The following is a 13435-nucleotide window of genomic DNA, read 5'->3' on the forward strand; positions in this document are numbered from 1 at the left end:
ATAGTCCCTAATCTCTAAAGGTTCACATTTTAATAAGGATAAACAATATGCAAATAATTTTATATATATACATAAGTATATATGTGTGTATATATGGCAGTTACATGGCATAGTAGATAAGAGTGTAGAATTTGGAAAAAGGAAGAGCTGAGTTCAAATCTGATTTCTAACATTTACAAGCTAGGGGATCTTAGACCAGTTATTTTTAAACTTTGTCTATCTCTGTTTTCTCATTTATAAAATGTAGGGATAATAATGGCCTTTACCTCTCAGGGTTGTTATAAATACAAGTAAGATACAATTGTATTTATAAAGCCCTTTTCAAACCTAAAAGTGCTATATAAATGCTAGCTAGAGAGCTAGATAGAAGATCTTAAAGAAAAGATTGTGGGGGTCAGGAGGAAGCTGGGATTTAGGAAAGTCCTCTTGAAGAAAGTGGGATTTAACCTGAGTTTTGAAGGAAGCCAAGAAAAGAGAGTTAAGAGTTGAGTGATAGACTTGGCTCTTTTCAGCAATGAGGTGATTCAGGACAATTCCACTAGACTTGGGATGGTGAGGAGATCCTACACATCCAGAGAGAGAACTATGGGGACTGATTGTGAATCACAATATTTTCACTTTTTTTGTTGTTTGCTTGCTTGTTTATTTCTTTCTCATTTTCCCCCTTTTTGATCTGATTTTTCTTGTGCAGCATGATATATGTGGAAATATATTTAGAAAAATTGCACATGTTTAACCTATACTGTATTATTTCCTGTCTAGGGGAGGCAGGAGGTGGGAAGGGAGGGAGAAAAATTTGGAACACAAGGTTTTACAAGGGTGAATGTTGAAAATTATTTTTGCATGTATTTTGAAAAATAAAAAGCTATTATCATAAAAATAGAAGAATTGAGAGATGGAGTATCATATATGAAGAATAGTAAATAGGATAGTGCAGAAAATGTTGAAAGAAGTGTTGGGAGACTGGAAATATAGGAAGAGGCTATGTGGCAATGATTGTTCAGTAATTTTTCAGTCATGTTTGACTCTCTGAAACTTGTGGGGTTTTTTTGGCAAAAATCCTGGAATGTTTGCCATTTCCTTCTCATTTTATAAATAAGGTAACTGAGGCAAACAAGATTAAAGACTTTGCCTAAACTCACATAGCTAGTAAGCGTCTGCAGCTGGATTTAAACTCAGTTCTTCCTGACTCCAAGCCTAGAAGCAACCATCTAGTTGCCCCTGGTCTAGATTGTAAAGGAATTTAAATGCAAAAAAAAAAAAAAAAAAAAAGTATCACCAGATAATTTTTGAGAAGGAGGTGAGGAGTGACAATAGTCAGATAAAGGAAAAAACCTTTTACAGATGAATAGAAGCTAGATTGGAGAGAGGAGAGATTTGAGCTAGGGAGACCAATTAGAAGACTGGTTATTTGTCCTTCATTCTTTTTTTTTCCCCTCCCCCTGAGGCACTTGGGGTTACGTGACTTGCCCAGGGTCACACAGCGAGGACGTGTTAAGTGTCCTAGACCACACTTGAACTCGGGTCCTCCTGACTTCAGAGCTGGTGCTCTATCCACTGCACCACCTACCTTTTGAAGAGGACCATGACATCAGGGAGATGATGCTATGACATGCAAGTGAATTGGATTTAAGGGAGGGAGGGAGGGCTGTGCAATGTCACCCACCTCACTTCCCCTCCAGAGCCATCTGGGTCCAGTGGCCAGATATAGATTAAGACAACTGGAGATGCTCTGGATGCAGTGGGAGACCTTGGACTTTTTAAACTAAAGTCTTTCATGGGTCTCAGTTTGACCTTATTTATAAAATGAGAAGGAAATGGCAAGGTTATACCCATTAAGTGATGAAGATTAAGCAGACTATAGGAAGGGAGAACTATATTATCATTATTATTTCACTGGAGCACTGAAAAATTAAAGTTTTTTGTCCAGGATCACACACAGAAACTGTTTCAGAGGCACTGCTTTAACCCTAGTCATTCCATCTCAGACTACAACCTGTTCTCCTTTATGACAGACTGCTTTACTTAAGGTATTCTAGAAACATGTATTTCCCTCTAGAACCTGTATTCCTGTGGTGTCCCTCCCAACTCCATAAGCCATTCATTACTACAAGTTTCAGTTATTATTTTTTGTAAAAGTGGGAAAATAACACTTGTACCACTGACCTTGTAGGGTTATTATAAGAAAAGTCTGATATACTAATATGAGCTATTTTTGTTCCATGAAAGAGATCAAATGTTCCCGTTTCCATTAATATAATCTAAAATTGAATTGAAGCAAACTATCAAGTAGAGGTACCTTTTTGAATGTAGACTAAATATCCACAATGTGAATTATCTGTGCATTCTGGATACCACCTTCCCCCTACATTCTCAGACATGCAGTCTGATCACTTTACCCTCCCTAGGTGGATTTTCCACCATGACTGTCCTTGATTCCCTCCAGCAATCTCACAAAGCCCAATTTCTTTTCTATCTCTGACCCTCAATTGTCTCAGTCAGATATACTAGGGCCAGCTGTAGGCATAATGGACTGGGAAAGGGAGGTGAAGGGGGAAAAAAGATAGTGTGCTGATGATTATTTTTCAGTCCTTTTCTCAAATAGTCCTTTATAAAGCTCCAAGAGACTTTCATTCCAGCTCCCCACCTCCACTTTAATAAAACTAACATGTTTATTGATAGGTTAAAATTTGTGCTTTAGCAATAGGCACTGGTGAGGATATGAGTTTTTTAGGACCCTAAGCAAGAAGGAAATTTAAATGTCATCAAGTTGAACCCTACTCTTGGCTTTAATTTCTTTCAGAAAAACATTATTTTAAATTTAGTCCTGATCAACAAAACCAATATTAAAATATAGAAACAAAACAAAAAGATCACGTTCTAAGTGATTAACTCTATTCTTTATAGTTGTCTTAAAAAGATGTTTATTTTAATTTGTATAAGATAATCATGGTACAATGGAAAATGCCCAGTCTTTGAAATCTTAGAACTTGAGTTCAAATCTTGAACTCTCCACTTACTAGTTAGGCAGAACTAGTTACTAGTTCTGGGACTCAATTCTCTCGGACCTAAAATGATAATGTTCAACTAGATGATCTCTAATCCATGGATTGTTTCTAGTTTTTGCCAAAAACAATGATGCTATTGTTTTGTATAGATTGATCTATTTTTCTTATAGTTCTAGCAGTATTCCTGTGTCAAAGTAGATGATTATCTTCATGGTTCTTATTATTATGTAATGCTGGAGAAACTGAGGCAAGATAGAGATTAGAGAGTATTTAATAATTTATTTAAAAGGGAGAGATTTACTGGGACCAAATGGATCCATGGTTTGGTCCCAGGGCTGAATGAGACAATAGACTCCAAGAATCCAGCAGCGAATGTGAGATACAAGATTCTTTTATAGGGCAACAAGAATGATGACATAATGGGGAAGGTACCTGGGATGGGGATGACCTAATGGAGGCAGGCACCTAGGTTGACACAATGGAGGGAGGTACTGGAGATGCTCCTGATATTTTAATGATGTCTAAGATATAAGACCTTTATCCTATCAATCATTAAGAGGGAATAATTATAGCCTGAGGTCTTGAGGCAGAATAACTGAGGTAGGACAATTAGGGAAACTGGGTCAGGACATAAAAAGGGAACTGTGACACAACAATCATCTTCAACCAAATTGCTTTCCTGAAAGATTATTCTTTTTCTTAGTTCATTTGTGGCATGTTCCACAATTTATCTTAACTAATTCAATGATATTTTCCATCTCCCCCCCAAATATACTTCTTACTGGTGAGAAGGCCCAGTGAGGTTAAGTAACTTCTGGTTACACAAGGGATTGATGACAGAGCCAGGATTAAACCTAAATTTTCTTGAGAAAACACAGTTTCCATTACCTCACTTATACTTATAATACTTATAATCTATTTGAGCACACACATCTCTGGTGCAGTTAAATGACAGAACACAATTTAAATAACACTTTGAGGCAATAATGAAAAACACCTCATAACAGACTAGATTAATTAATAAATGAATTATACCAACAATGATTGCTCAGGATTTCAAAAAGAGAGATTGGTTCCATCTGGACTAATCATTGAATCAAGTTTTGAACTAGATCTTGAAGTATAGATGAAATTTGAATAAGTAAAGAGTATGAAGAAGGACATTTCAGATTTATGTTTGATTTGTCAATCAATCTGATTATGCTTGCCTTACCAGCAATCTCACTATTGTCTAAAGAAATAAGACATGAAAGGAGGGCCATTAATATGTCTAGAATCACAGGTACAGTGCCTGAATTTTCTATGCTAACTAATATTTTTTCCCCAAGTAGTGCACCCAGACTTCTTTACAAGTAAATCTCTTTAAGCCTAGGATCCAAATGTTCCTGTGGCAGCATTAAGCTCTTTTCAGTTCCCCATCATCCTTCATTTTGCATTTTTTGTGCTTTTGCACAGAAAGACATTTAGTGTGACTAATCCAGGGGCTGACCATCCAATTATAGTTCAAACAAAAAGCTCATCTGTTAGAGTAAAACAGCTAAAAATAGAGTAAAAGAGGAGCAAAATAGATTTGTTCAGAAAACAAAAACAAAAAACTGTGGAAAGAGAACTGAAGTTGATTCATAGGACCTGGGTCCAGATCACAATTTTACTCCTTAATACTTTTGAGATCTCAGATAATTTATTTATCTGAACCTGTTTCCTTTACTTCTAAAATTAGGGAGCTGATCTAGATGATTTCTAGGGTCCTTCCTAGCTCTAAATCCTAATTCCTTTGCACCTTTACAAAAATATTGACATAATATTCAGATTCTTATGACCGAAGAATGATTTTTCAATGATTTGTATCCCTCTGGTATAACAAATACAACAACTGAATTCTCTGATCTTCATAGTCTAGCACTGTTTGTTTTTGTTATCAGAAGACCATATCTCTTAAGTAACATCTAATAAAGTATAAAATGCAACTTTCTACAAAACAAAGTTATTTTAGTTTTATAGTACCATGGTTTAGTTGTCTACATTTTTTATAATTTTTATTTCAGCCAAGCTGAGATCTACACCAATATCATACTAGAGTTTTCATTCAAAAATTCACTCCTCCAAGATTACCCTAGTTCTAATAACCTAACCACAAAAGGGAGATGAAAATGCTGGTGGGGGAAGGGTTGGGGATCTTACAGCCCAGTCAGTATGTAAATCATCTAATAGGATGCAAATAATTCATAGGAAATACAATTAGGGCTCTCTGGGCAAATGATCTCTGCCTCTGAGTGAAGAATACATATTAATTATTGGATGCAGGTGGCATCTCTGCCTGATTTACCATGTTCTGAAATGGTTAGTGGCATTGCAATTCAGTGGGCTTAAGTGAACTGGAAAGTGAATGCTTTGTTTAAAAAAAGAGAGTTTAGGTAACTATAACTGTTGGTTATGGTTACACTGTCTGACTGAAGATCTTTGAAATAAGAGTCAGTGTATAGAACAGAGCTAACAGAGACCTTCGAGACCATCTGGTCCAGACTCCTTACATAACATTTCCAAAGATCACAATGACATCAGCAGACAAGTTAAAAATATGAATTACTGAAAAAATGAAAATTTCACCTTAAGAAATTGACTGAGGTCTCTTTAATCATTCTCCTCTTTTTGGTTAATCCCTTGAGAATCCTGACCTCTGAAATTACTGGACACTGAATTTATTTCCTCAACTCCTATTAAAATATGATTGGTATTCTCCAAGGAAAGAGCAGGAAATTGAAGAAATAGTTAGTGTTGCCCTATTAGAAATGAGAAAATGATTGAAAACAAAGATCAATCACAGCAAAGGGGGATTCTGGGTTTGCTGTTGTTGCTTTAATGCCTCCAGTGCCAGGCTTTGTGAAATCATGGCCAAAGGATACCACTTCTAGTGGTGATTATCTCCCTTAGACACACAAGGGATATTGGCCACAAGACAGGCCAAGTAAGGGAGTAATATAACAAATAGGTTTATTACTAGAAAAATGAATCAAAGCTCATGACCTCTCAATAGTCTAATATAAACGTTTGAAGGACTGAATATTATATCAGTTCTCTTTAGACCCATGCCATAATGCTGCTTCTTTGGAGAAATTCCAACATGGAATTTCAAAAAAAATTATAGAAAGATAGATAGAAAGTACCTTGAGGTCCTGAGAAATTAAGTGACTTGTCCAACATAATACAATTAGTGGCAAAACAAGAATTTTTATGATTAAAAGGAATTTGAGGCTATATGGGATACAACTTTTATCTCTTCAATTTGACATTGTAAGGACAAACTTGACCTTTTCCAAGTGATTTACTAATATTTTCATCATGCAGAATCTTGGGCTGGAGAGATCTTTGCCTCAGGGAAGAGTACATTTCTGTCATAAAGGAAGTGAATTTTCTACTTCATTTGATCAGTGTGGATAGCCCATCTGGATAAATAAGGCCTCTAAATGAGCTTTGTATACTGATGGAAAGGATATTAAACGGGGCCTCCAAAGACTTGAGTTCTAATTTTGGCTCCATCATTAATTCATTGGTGATGTTGAACAAGTAATTTTATTCCAATAGTCTTTAATTTCTTCCATTTATAAAATGAGAGGTTTTGACTGATGCCCTTTTCTGTTTTAATGTTTTATTGGTAGACTGAGCACTAAGTATTACTATGTAATACTGGTCAAGTCATTTTATTTCTCTGAGTTTGTCTGCTCTTCTGTAAAATCAAGATAATACTATCTACACTATCTTCCCTCACAAGGTTGTTGTGAGAATAACACTTTGTAAATCTTAATGTACTATAGAAATGTGGCTGTTGTTTAACTGACATTTATTAAGCATGGATATAGTGGAAAGAATAGTAAATTTAGAATGAAAAGATCTGAATTTGAACTGCAGATTTGCTACTTACAACCTTGGAAAGCTCCATTAATTTCTATAGGTTTTATTTTCCTCACCTATATTGTGAAATGGTTGAATTAGATAATTTTTAAGATTCCTTTTTAGTTCTAAATCCTCTGACATGCACACTGCTCAAGGAACTCACTAGATTTCTTTGCTTCGTTTATTATAAAGATCCAGCCATTGTTCTGTTCCTCAGCTATAACCTCCGCTGATCCTCCAAAAAAACACAACTCTCCAAAAACCCTTCTTGACAAGTTTTTTCATCTGTAAACATGTTTAGGTTCAGTTGGAATTCCTTTCATATCTAAATCTATGAACCTATGAAGATATAGATAGGCATTCCAGCCCCTGAATTAAGAAAAAAAAAATGGCATTAATATATGAGAGGGAAAATCTGAGTGGAATATTCCCTCCTTCGAACTACAGTAGCTCTTATTATATGTATTACCAATAAAGTGCGTCCCAGAATTTTTAAAAATACTCTGTAAATGTGTTTTAAAATAAGGCTTAAAGCTGCACTAAGACTTTTGGGACATCTATATGACAATCATCATATATTAATTACCTTTACATGAATATAATTTATCTCCCCAATTAGATTATAAGTTTCTGGAATTCAAGAATGTCTTTTTTTCTGAGTGACTTTCATTGTCTGGAATATGATATTTAAGGAACAAATATGTGCTTGGTGGAAAAATTTAACGTGGGGCTCTATTAGAAATGTAGAGGTTTTGAATGATTTAGCCCTAAAACTCAAAGATTTCAAACTATGCCAAGAGAATAACTGGTTTCAAAAAGAGTATCATTAATAATAAAATTCCCATAATTTCTCCCATCTCCATCTCTATCCATATATTCATCCCTCCATGTCTAATCAAAACTAACCTCCCCTCTTTCCTTTTCCTTTTTATTCACTAATTACTTTTTAATTCTGATTCCTCAAGTGTAGTGTTCTGGTTTGGTTTTCTGGAGGTCTCTGGACCAGCTTTCGTTTCAGTAGTGTAATCACCACAAGAATAGCCAGGTATTAAAGTCCAAATCCTTTATTATCTCCTTCACAATCTAATTTCTTTGCCTGGGGCCCCGCTAGCTTTCTTGAAGGCCTTCAGGACTCTTGATTTCAGTGGAGAAGGAAAGAAGGAGAGGCTTGCCATTAAAGTGGTGGGAGATGGAGTACTCTCTGAATCCAAGGGCTTGTGCTCCAGCCTCCAGTGACCACAAAGGTGGGAAATGAATGAATCTCTCTCTGAGTCCGCCCTGACTGAGTTTGTCCCAATTTATATGCTCTATTACAATTAGATCATTTACAATATACTGAGTATAAACCAATCATTATATCACTAAGGAACCATTATTTGTTGTAAGATTAAATCAATCATACTGAATTATTAATCAACATGCTAAACTAGATAACCATTGTATTATCAATTCCACTTAGTTAGCACCTTGTAAGAATCATTGTTTCTATGCTCAAAAAGTTATCAAACTGTGCATACCCTTTGATCCAGCAGTGTTACTGCTGGGCTTATATCCCAAAGAGATCATAAAGAAGGGAAAGGGACCTGTATGTGCACGAATGTTTGTGGCAGCCCTTTTTGTAGTGGCCAGAAACTGGAAACTGAGTGAATGCCCATCAATTGGAGAATAGCTGAATAAATTGTGGTATATGAATATTATGGAATATTACTGTTCTGTAAGAAATGACCAGCAGGAAGATTTCAGAAAGGCCTGGAGAGACTTACACGAACTGATGCTGAGTGAAATGAGCAGGACCAGGAGATCATTATATACTTCAACAATAATATTATATGATGACCAGTTCTGATGGACCTGGCCATCCTCAGCAACGAGATCAACCAAATCATTTCCAATGGAGCAGTAATGAACTGAACTAGCTATGCCCAGAGAAAGAACTCTGGGTGATGACTAAAAACCATTACATAGAATTCCCAATCCCTATATTTATGCCCACCTGCATTTTTTATTTCCTTCACAAGCTAATTGTACAATATTTCAGAGTCTGATTCTTTCTGTACAGCAAAATAACGTTTTGGTCATGTATACTTATTGTGTATCTAATTTATATTTTAATGTATTTAACATCTACTGGTCATCCTGCCATCTGGGGGAGGGGGTGGGGGATAAGAGGTGCAAAATTGGAACAAGAGGTTTGGCAATTGTTAATGCTGTAAAGTTACCCATGCATATATCCTGTAAATAAAAGGCTATTAAAAAAAAAAAAAAAGATTATATCCAAAAAAAAAAAAAAAAAAAGAATCATTGTTTCAAGTACAGAGTTCTGGCCCATAACACTCAAGAATAAAATTCAATCTAGAGCTCCCTTTCCTTGCTTAAGTGCCTCATAACCAGAGCTCAGGGAAATCACCTGCCTCTCCCACTTTAACTATATCTATAATTTTTCTCCTTTTCCCCTCTGTCTTTTCATCTCTCTCCCTTTACTTCTCACTTCCTTTCCATATATGGCAAGTATACCAGTTTTCATGAAATGAATCTTCTCAATTTTCCATTTCAGAAGATAGGGATTATTACAATCTGGAGTTAAAAAAAAAAAAAAGAATAAGTCAACAAGCCTATATTAAGTACTTACTGTATGCTCAGTTCTTATTTAGGTCCTGGGGTAGGAGTGCAGAGTAGAAAAGAATACGATTTGAGACTTGCCCACAAAGAGCTGGAAAGGTTGATTTTGTCAAATTACCAAGGTGAAATTAGAGATTTTCAAGGTACATTTTTAATCCTCAGGTTATTTTGATAGAAAGAACTATGACCTGTCCCAATCCTTTCTAACTGCCCTTATCAGAATCATAGCCTGGAACTTAGGTCTCCAACCTTAATTTTTATTGCTCCCTCTCAGGGACCCTTTGCCAACAGATGCTTCCTCATCCCCCTCATCTCTACCATTTATGCTCACAACATCCCCTACTGGCAGAATGTACTCTTCTCCTCCTTCATCTTTACCCATTTCCAAAGCCACTTCTTCCATGAAGTCTTCTCATGATACTAGTTTCCCACCCCCAACAATGATCTTTCCCTCTTCTTAAACTCTGCACTATTTGTATTCCTCTTAGAAATTTACACTCATTCTTATTTACATATCCCAGCTCCTGTCAGATCTTTGAAAGTGTATACTCTTATTTTATTTATATTTGCATATCTTCCCAGTATCTACCTCAGCCCGGTGCAGGATGAATAAATGGATGGATGGATTTGTGGATGAAAAAAAAAAAAATGAGCTTACAGTCAGTCCAGTTGAGAACATAACACACAAGTGAGACAAGTTAACCCTAAACAGACTATCAATGCTAAAAGAGGGATGCCGATCAATTCTAGGAGAATTCAGCGTAGAAGTTGATTAAGGAAGGCTTCTCAGAAGGAGTGGGGTCTGAGTTGAGCCGTGGAGGATGAGGTTAGAGTTGCTGCTTTGCCAATAAAAAAAAGTGTGATTCAGTGAAAGCTCTGGGACAGATAGTGAACGATGCGGTTTTTAGCTTTCCCGGTCCACCCCGGGTGCCCTCAGATTGGCGGCGAAGCAAGCTCGCAAGGAAATGTGTGTATCCGCCACAATGCTAATGCACCTAGTAGGCGCTAGATAAATAGCTGAATGAATGGAAATGGAATGAATGAACAAACTGAAATGACATCGACGCTGCCAGGGATGGGGTAATCCATTTCGCTTTCTAGCCTGCGGTTGGCCTTGGGAAGCCAGGAGCGTAGCTCCGGAGCCGGGACGGGCTGGGCCGGGCTGGGCAGGGCTGGGCTGGGCCGGGCCAAGCGGGAGCTGGGATGGTGGGGGAAGGGGCGTTGCCATCTGCTGCTCCTTCCCAGGCTATTGGATTAGTGGCCTTCAGGGATGAGCTCAGCCCGATCGGCTTTCAGCTGCAGCCTCTTCCCTGTCCTGGAAGGAGGGGAGCCGGCGGCGGCGGCGGCGGCGGTGGCAGTAACAGCAGCAGCAGCAATTACAGCAGCAGCAGCCGCAGCTCCAGCCACAGCAGGAGAAGTCGGGCTCTGGGCACAAAGCCGCCCTGCTCTGAGAGAAGCTCCCTGCAGACACCGGGGCAGCCAGCCTGCCGGGGCCCGGGGGGCCGAGGCACTCCGGCCGGTGCCCCCTGAGACACCGAGCTCCCGACGCCGGCTGGGCGCGCTCCGTGTCTCCCGGGCTGCCCGCGTACGCGCGCTGACCGCCCCAGACGGACCAGCAGACAGATGTTCCTTTCCCGCCGCTGCTGAGGCTCCCAACTTCTCCAAGTGCTCCGCAACTCCGGGGCGGCCCCTGCTTCCCGAGAGCCTGGGAGCGCTCGCTCTCTCCCTCCCTGCGCGCTACCGCGGTCAGTGCAGGGAGGATTCGCCCTCCGGGGCTCAGGCTTCCAGACCCCCTCCTCCCGGCCACCCAGCGGGGCGCGGCTGCCGAGAGTTGGGGCTTTGCTCGCAGACTCGCTGAACTGAAGATTGGCCCGCACTTTGGCGATAACGAGATTCATATGCATTTTATGGTAAGTACTAAAATCCCTCCGTGGCTCGTTCTTGCTCCGAGCTAGAGAGGTTTGCATTCTGAGCGATGCAAAGGGGCACTGATGGGATCCCGGCTGCTTTACAAGTTAAGCACCATGCATGCCTTTATGAGGCTTTTCTGTAGCACGCTGTTGCGGTCTGAACACACACACAGCCCTCCCTCCTTCCCAGTCCGCTAGCCCCTTTCCTCAGCGAGTCTCCGTGCCCCGGGATCCTTGGACACAGGAAGGGTGATTTTCTGCGTGTGACAAGCGTCTGACCCAGGCAGGCAATGGGGGGGCTTTTGCACCTTTTGTTCGCGGGCGGTTTGATTTATTGCCCACCTCCGGGGAACTTGGTGGTTTTCTGAGTAACCGAGTAAACGCCTTTGCCAGCATCACTCTCCCGCAGAGGCTAAATCGCCCAGGTTGCACATTAGGCTAAGTTAATTGCCTCCCTCCTCTTCTCCCCCACTCTTCCGGCTTGTGATTCAAACTTGAGAAAAGAGTCCTTGGGAATATCCCTGAAACTAAAGGCCAAAAGGACTGTCCGGATTCTACATGACTTCTAAGTCAGGCTGGCATCCCGAGCAGGGCTAATTCTGTCCTTGTTAGCAAAGGGTTTTGGGGGGTTTTTTGTCTTTTTTTTTTTTTTTTTGCAACAGAATCCCTAGGGGTTAAATCCGTCCTACTCTAGGGCAGTATGGCATGTTTTAAGAAACATCCCATCTCGAAGCACTGCCCACAGTGTTTCACTGTTCTACCGGCAATGGGTTTCCACTGTTTACTTCTCTTCCAATTCAGCATATTTGACTGGCCTAAAAATATTCGATTCATGATTAGTTTTACTTTTTTTCCTCAAAGAATCTGCCACTCAAACACATTCCAGCTACGAGAAAGGATAAAGGTATTCTTGTGTGTTTCTAGGCAGTTTTTGTGGCTCAAATATGAGGTTAAAGACTTGAATTTTTCTTTCTGAGGAGGTATGATCCTTCACTTTTAACATATTTGATCTTTGTATAGTGCTTTTAACTTTCCTTGCTTGTTCTTTAGTATATTCCTTGGAGTTAGACCGGAAAAGTGTGATTAGCCCCAATTTACAGAATGAAAAGCTGAAAGGTTAAATTTTTAAGCCTGAAGTCACACAACTAAGTTGGTTGCAGAGCTGGAATTAGAATCCAGTCTCTTGACCTCTCTGTCAAGGATTTTTTTTATTACAAGGATCTTTTTTCATTACAATGATTTTTTTTCATTATACCAAGAATCCCCAATCACTAGATTGAGAACTACCTGTAGATCTTAAAACCTCATTCCCTTATAATCTTCGAATCTATGGCTCCCATTTACCTTCATTCCAAGTTTATTGGGCCTCCCAAGATATTGGCAAAATAATAATTGTGAGAGATATCCTCTCTTTGCCTATCCTCACATACACCTTACCTTATGGATAGCATCTTTACTCCCAAAGTAATACAAATGTTTCCATCACACCAAAGTAATACAAATGTTTCCATCACACCAAAAATGTTGAAGCTCTACATTTGATCAGATTTTCATATATATAATGTGTGAAATGTGAAGTTTTATTCATTCATTTAACTACTTAGTTCCTCTTTTGTTTTGAGGGCTGTGCTTTTGTCTCTCAGAAAATAGAAAAGTAAGATTGAAGCCAGTTTTAGTTCAGGATTATTTTTCTATCCCTTGTGGGCCCAGCCTGTAACCACCAAGCCCTGAAGCAGAGCAGGCTTCCTCATCTCCCCAATAAGATGTAGTTGTTCAGTTTGGTACCATTCTTTGGAACCTACGGATACAGCACACCCTATACTGCCTATCCATGGAATTTCCTTGACAAAGATTGAGGACAGGTCTCCATTTCCTTCTCCAATAGGCTAAGGTTAACAGTTTAAGGGCTTCACTCAGGGTCACACAGTTAGTGTAAATCTGAACTCAAGATTTTCTGACTTCAGGCCCAGTGCTCTAGCCAACTTAGCCATCTTCTTCAACAAGTTA

The 13435-nt window shown here is 39.1% G+C and overlaps 1 protein-coding gene across 1 annotated transcript in view; it reads left to right on the plus strand.

Moving 5' to 3' along the window:
• Positions 1–10864: 10864 nt before the first annotated feature.
• The window catches only part of SPSB4 (splA/ryanodine receptor domain and SOCS box containing 4), a 129331-nt gene continuing 126760 nt past the window's right edge, over positions 10865–13435 (plus strand). Inside the window, exon 1 of the mRNA XM_003763735.3 lies at positions 10865–11428. The gene's annotated coding sequence lies outside the window, so the exon portion shown is untranslated. The remainder of the gene's footprint in view (positions 11429–13435) is intronic.

This window comes from Sarcophilus harrisii, chromosome 3, assembly GCF_902635505.1.
Source record: "Sarcophilus harrisii chromosome 3, mSarHar1.11, whole genome shotgun sequence".
In the NCBI taxonomy this organism is placed as follows: Eukaryota; Metazoa; Chordata; class Mammalia; order Dasyuromorphia; family Dasyuridae; genus Sarcophilus; species Sarcophilus harrisii.